The sequence below is a fragment of the Apium graveolens genome, chromosome 9 (genome assembly GCF_009905375.1).
Source record: "Apium graveolens cultivar Ventura chromosome 9, ASM990537v1, whole genome shotgun sequence".
Lineage (NCBI taxonomy): Eukaryota > Viridiplantae > Streptophyta > Magnoliopsida > Apiales > Apiaceae > Apium > Apium graveolens.
In genome coordinates, this window is record NC_133655.1 from 32,621,844 (window position 1) to 32,628,568 (window position 6,725).

The window sequence follows — 6,725 nt, forward strand, 5'->3', positions numbered from 1 at the left end:
AAAAAGAGTGGCATTTAAAGCTAAAAGGGGCATTAAATGCTAAAAAGAGGGGCAGTTGGGGCATTAAAATCTGTGGGTCGGCCCAATAATGAAATATTGCGGAGGCCGCAATGTTCCCTGTGCATGGGCCACCTGCCGCAATGTTTCATTGCGGTGGTCCAGGCCTGTATTGGAACATTATCTCTTGTCGTAATGAAACATTGCGGTGGGTTGGCTATCACTCCCGCCCAACCCACGTTGACTCCTGATTGGACCTCTATATATATTGCCATATAAATATATATTGCCATATATATATGTGTGTGTATATATATAGGAGAAATTTCAAAAGAGAATACTCGTTAGTGAAAGAACCAAAAACCCATACATATTAGCATTGATTTTATTTTGATCATGCGGTTCAGATTATTTAAAAAAATACAAGTATAATACATGATTAATATAGTTAAATTACTTATAATTATACATATCTGAACAAAATTATATCTATATATTAAAGATTTGATTATGTATACTGTTTTGACAATATTACACCTTCTTTATAACTACTATTAATCAAATTTATGTTAATGATTCTCGTTAATGTCATTATCTTTTAGAAAATTATCATTTTAAATATTGCCGATTAATCAGCGTAAAACATATCACCGTTAAATATTTTATCCTACATTGAAATAAATAAAGGAGGGGTGTTGGCTTTATATTGTATTACACATATGGGTAGTGTACAACTACTAAGATGTGTGATGGTGTATGGTGTTCTTGCATGCTTCACGCGCACACACAGATACATGCGCGCGCCGCCGACGACCCGCCACGCACCGGACCGAGTCGGGTTAGGTGGGGTTGAAGGGCGATTTAGGCGAATGTCTCGGCGTCTCGCATACACGAGGCAACTTGGGAAAGGATTTTATTTATATGCAGAATGTGTTATTATTCCTGTTGGGGTCAATTGGACTACGTTCGGTTTCAGATTGGGTTGGACCACTTTGTAAGTGGGCTGAGTCAGATTCATTGAATATGGACATGTAACTGATATTACATATTCAAAATATACAAACTCTTACATTTTATTTAAATTCAAAATGTTATAATTTATTTATTAAATGAGCAGTTTTGATTCTAATGTTAATATAGGGTGGATCAGTTATACTTAACCTCCTGTAGAATTAGGTAGAATTAGATGCCTAAGTTGCTGATTACAAGACACTATATACCTTACATTCTTTTCTTCTCCTCTCTGCTTTCTCTGCTCTCCCAAGCACAGTCGGTGGTTTTTTCCGGCAAACTGAGGTGCCTGTCGAAGTTGAGTTTGTTGTTACTGTAACACACCAAGCTCAGAGTTGTTTTATCCTGGAAGAGTTGTTGCAAACATCCCAACACAGCAGGTGGAGGCAATTATCTCTTTAAGAGCGGACGTGATCTTTGAGGAGACCTGGTAGCCGTAATCAAGTCTCTGTAATACGAGGCGAGCCCTAGTCAAGCTATAATTGAGTCAACAAATTGAGCTCTAATTTGCAAGTACTTTTTAGATTTTGCTTCTCATCTCTGTTCACTATATCCAATTGTCGTGTAATTTCTATACGTGGTTGTGAGTATGAAGTGAATCTTCACCAAATTAGCTCTGTTTGTACATCCTACAATCTCTCCGTGTGGAGTTTAATTGTTTCAAATATGTATTTCCAGGCTTCAACAATTCAGAGGATTTTTTTTGTTCTATGATTAGTAATATCAAAAATGAATAATTATTTCTTTATAAAAAGATGCATAACTGATTCTCAAGATTCAACTTTGAATTGTACTTGAGTAGCTAGTTTTGTAACACTTTTAGTATTTTTTTGAATGTTTAAGGATAGTTATAGTAAAATACATAAATTTATTTTACCTATGCTTTTTAAGGGGTTGAGGTTGAAATTATACTTTATCTTTTTAAGGGTTTACTGCGACTTTATGTGTTTGTTTGTTATTTTTTCTTGTAGAGTTTATAGTGACTTTGCAGAATTTATGGTTTTACTAGTTTATTACACTGATCAGATATTGGAGATAAAGGTGAGAGATGGAAGTGGTTGGTGATTTCTGAATCTGACCTATTTGTTTAAGGATGTATCTTAAGATTTTCATGGTGTTGAATGTATTTGTGTTTATTTTCACAGAACATACCCATTCTGGTATTTTTTTATATGACAAAGAAACTGTGCACCCAAATTTTGTTTAGTTGTGTTGGAGTAGATGAGCCAAAAAGGTATTGGACTATTCAAATGCGTATGTGATATGTATAAGAGGATATGGCTATGACTTCTCTTTGTCATAGATATGAGTCTTGGAATCCCTTATAGAATTTAATTTAAATCTAGTTTTTGGTACCTTTATCTTCTTTAATATATCTGATTATGATTGCAGGTTCATCTTGACAAAATCAATGAAGGATCTCAACAAAGAGTCGATAAGTTCTACCCCCCTTCCTCCCTCTCTTATACACACATATTTTTCTATGAACATCCTCATGATTCGATTGATCTTCTCCATACACTTGCTAACTGTTCATATTTGTAAGCTTTAGTGTTCATCTACTTTGACCTGAGAAGTTATAAGCAAAGTTTGTTCGGGGTTCTGTAATTTTAGAGTTGGAGCTTCATTAACTGCTATTATTTTTTCAGCACTCAATCCTGACAAGTGGGTTGAATTTAAGTTTCAAGAGAAGGAAAAGGTCAGCCACAACACTCAGTTGTTCAGGTTACTATCTTTTTTTTGTCTATCCTCTATTTTATACTGGCTTATGTTTGAGTTTTGTTTTTCAAACTTAATTTGTTGTCAAGATAAATTGAATAAGCTAAAATAGATAAGTAGGAAGTTTAATAAGCTAAAATTGTGGGGGGGGGGGGGTTAACATGTTATTTCCCAGCCAAGGTAAAATTATATTGATCTCAATTATGTTAATTTGTGTTCAAATTGATTTGCTTATTATGGCATATGATGTTGTTTGTAGTTCTCACACGCCTTGTTTTATCACATACCTGCATCAGATTTACATTGGTTTATGTTTCAGTACCATTGGTCTATTGAATAGTGATTTAGTATGTAATTAATCGTGTTGATCTGTATATTTGTTGCTGTATGTGCTGATTTACTGCGGTAATTACAGGTTGGTAATTGTTTTAATTTTGTGTGTGTGTGTGTGTGTGAGAGAGAGAGAGAGAGAGATGTGGATGCTTACTTTTATCATTGAGTGACTGTTTTGCTGAAGCTCATAGGTGTTTGATATTTAAACTTGTTGCAGTATGTGATACGTTTTGGCATAACAAGTTTTGTGAACAGACTGTAAATGTAAATATCAGGATAAGACGAGTCAGTCCCGAAGAGAGGGGGGAGGGAGCGGGGGATGGAGCTGGGGAGGGGGAGAGTGGGAAAAAAACTGATCGTAATAATTTTTTTCCATCTGATTACGGAACAACTTCATTCAATTTTTAACTTTCTTCCTCTTGTATTTCTAAAACATGAACCATGATATGGTAAATAATATATATGTTCCCATTTTATCAAAGAAAATGCGAGCCAACAAAATTACTGGTTGTACAGTGTTCCTAAATTTTGTTTGATTGCCTTTGTAGGATGCTAACATTGATGGAAAGTCAGCACATGCTAGATTATACCTCAATGTTACCAAATAGCCCAATCTTAAAACAGCTTATAGGGCATGATGGATGAGGTACGTTTAACACTTTCCTGTTCATTGTCATTAGGATCACGGCCTTCCCTAATGAACTACAAATTTTCCTAATTTCAGGACAAAAGCTGGTGAAGAACCTGAACAAGTCACATCTACCACCCATACATTTAAAACTCTTCCGTTAAACAGAAAGATTAGTGAAAATGGGAAGTAAATTGAGACCTTTTATGATACTTATACTTGTAAGTAGTTATCTTAAATTTACTTCCCAAAAGAAGCACTCCACGATTACTAGAATTTTAGGAAAGTGCTTTATTTTATAATTCCCAAAATTACCTACATAAACTTCACCTTCTTAGGCGGATCATGGTAAATAATTTTTTCGAAAATGTATCTCTAATGTCTTTATTTCATTATTCTACATGAATTTCACCTAAAAACAAAATGCTGCAGTTCCGTCAAATTTAGCTCATTCTAATAATTCTAAGGTTTTACTCTGTACATATTAACAATAAAATCTTTACTACAAATATCAATATCGTTTGTTCATTACCTGTTAGTAGAGGTGGCCAGACATAAGCCAGTATAAGCCTATTATATAAATACGTTTTTGGGAAACTTCAGACCGATCTTTCCATTAGTTATTTACCTAACCAGTCTTGATAGTTGATGTGATATTTATATTTACATTACTTAATGATTTCTATAAATATATGTTACCTGCAATGGATGTCATGTAATCCTCGCTTTTGACTATTTTACTTCGGGGAACTGGTGGAAAGAGCATACATGGTTGTAATTTTAGAATGCATCTATGCATGATTGGATTAACTTGTTCTATATCCTGTTGGTAAATGAGTATTGTACTTCTTTTGAAAACAATGTGATTTAGTGATAAACAACTTGCTGGAGCTTGTATTATTTTTGGACAAACTTGTATAAATTGTAGAGGCTTGACTAGAAACATGGTCGATTGATTAGTTTGCGGAGCGTGGTTTAAGATCACTAGGTTTTGCAAGCCTGGTTTGCATCTTTCTATTCTGAATTTTTTCTTTACACTCTCTGCTTTTTAATCTAATTTTATTAGCTGTATCTCTTCAAATGGATAAACTAATCTCTCATAATATTGTTGTTTTGAAAATATTGTAGTTAGTGCCTGAGAAATCAAAAGATGGTGCTGATGGTCCATGGAAATTTGTTGGATTGATGTCCCTGTTCCATATCCGAGTACACTAGCTCTAATAGGCATAACAATGTAGCAGTTTTGAAAAACATGTTTTTTTTAATTTTCGTATTGTAAACTAAAATCCTCTGGATTGGTTTGTTAATGATATTAATGTTTGGGTTATCTAAATATGATAACATTGGTTTATTTTTTTTTGGCATTTTTTGGTTTTATATGATTAGATCAGCTAAATATTTAACATTAGTTTATATAACTAAAAATAATGTCAAAAATGCTTATTTACATCACAAACTTTATGAAAAAACCGATGTAAAAAGTCCATTTTCTACACCGAGAAAGACATTTTTATTAAAGTAACTAGACATCAGTTTATTTCTTAACCACCGAGTTATCTGTATAAAAATATGATCCAAACTTTAAGCCCATATTTTGAATTCAATTTTAAATCATAGTTCTTGTCTAATTTTAATATTTTTTTTATTATTTTATTATTAATATTATATTTTAAAAATTACAGGATATTACAATTTCTCAGCTCAATCCTTAATAGTCAAAACTCAATAATATACCTTTACAATGAACGAAAAATAACAATTACAAATTATTAGTTTCAAAATACAATTACAAATTATTTATTATTTTTCAAGAAAATATGATCAAACATTTAATATGACATTAAATTATTTAGGGAGGGTTTAAAATTTCAAACGAAAATTTAGGTTCAACCGGTTTCGATCGTATTTAACTGGTTAAACTTAGTGGTCGTATTTAACTGGGAGATTTTAGCTTGTCGTATTTAGAGTAAATACAATCGACTACTTACTAAGTACCACTCCCATATGTACGATCAACACCAAAATCAGTCGTATTTAGTTAAATTCAACGGCATGCAGTTGTATTTAGTTAAATATGACTAGTTCGTATTTAACCATTTTTTTTGTAGTAAAAACCAAATAGATCGATTGAAATAGAAATTTGTTGGGCACTTTTTTGATGATGCAAATTGAAGTATATAATATTAAGTTTCAGAATTGTTTTTTTAAATTCTAGTCGAACCAGCCCGCAAGGGTTGGCTCAGTTGGTTAAAGAGGGGATAATTATCTTCTTGGTCACATGTTCGAATCTCACTGGAGGAGAATTACTGATTATGTCTCCTGAGACAGAGCATGCCGCTTAAATACAGTTTATCTTGGCTATTGCGTGAGCCCGTGGGGTTTACCAGTGCGCAACCGAAGGGTAGAGGCTGCGGGTTCCTTACGATAAGTAGTCGAACCAACATATTAACGTATCAAGCATTGAATGGATATAAACTAGCTACAAAATCTCTATTCTTAAGAATACAAAACCATTCATATTTCATCACTAAATTGATTGAAAACTTGCAAATAGAAAATCCAACCTAAAAAAATTCAGTCGCATTTTTGTAATGTTTAAATTTTTTATTCCGGGCTACAAATGTAAGTGTTATTATTTTTTCTGAAAAAATGTTTATGGAAGTGCAATGTAAGTTCTATTCTATTTTGAGAAACATTTACTTGTATAGCACTTTAGTAAGGGTTATTGATAGGGATAAATAAATCCTGATTGTATAATTAAATATTGCAAGGTGTAGGGCTGCTAGGCCCAATAAGAAGATGTATGACATTCAGACCAAGAAGGTCAACACATTGATCAGGCCTGATGGACCAGATCAGGCCTGATGGACCAGATCAGGCCTGATGGAACAAAGAAGGCCCAAAAGCCCTGATTATTTATTAATTTCGTAATTAATAAATAAAGGAGGAAAACAACTATTAAGATAAGTCATAGTGGGGATATAAATCCTTGTAGATTGGCCTCAAGGGGACTGTTAGGTCACACTTTCACTGTAGA

The 6,725-nt window shown here is 33.2% G+C and overlaps 1 long non-coding RNA gene across 3 annotated transcripts; it reads left to right on the top strand.

Annotated features, from left to right (window-relative positions):
• Positions 1 to 1,095: 1,095 nt before the first annotated feature.
• LOC141684023 (uncharacterized) lies at positions 1,096 to 5,043 on the top strand. Of its 3 annotated transcripts, none has more exons than XR_012560533.1 (5): positions 1,096 to 1,521; positions 2,401 to 2,549; positions 2,658 to 2,733; positions 3,609 to 3,706; positions 3,785 to 5,043. It is a non-coding gene; the product is annotated as an uncharacterized LOC141684023 (long non-coding RNA). The 3 variants fall into 3 exon arrangements; XR_012560532.1 differs by having other exon boundaries at positions 1,098 to 1,521; positions 2,401 to 2,733; positions 3,785 to 3,909; positions 4,817 to 5,043; XR_012560531.1 differs by having other exon boundaries at positions 1,099 to 1,521; positions 2,401 to 2,733.
• The last annotated feature ends 1,682 nt before the right edge of the window (positions 5,044 to 6,725 follow it).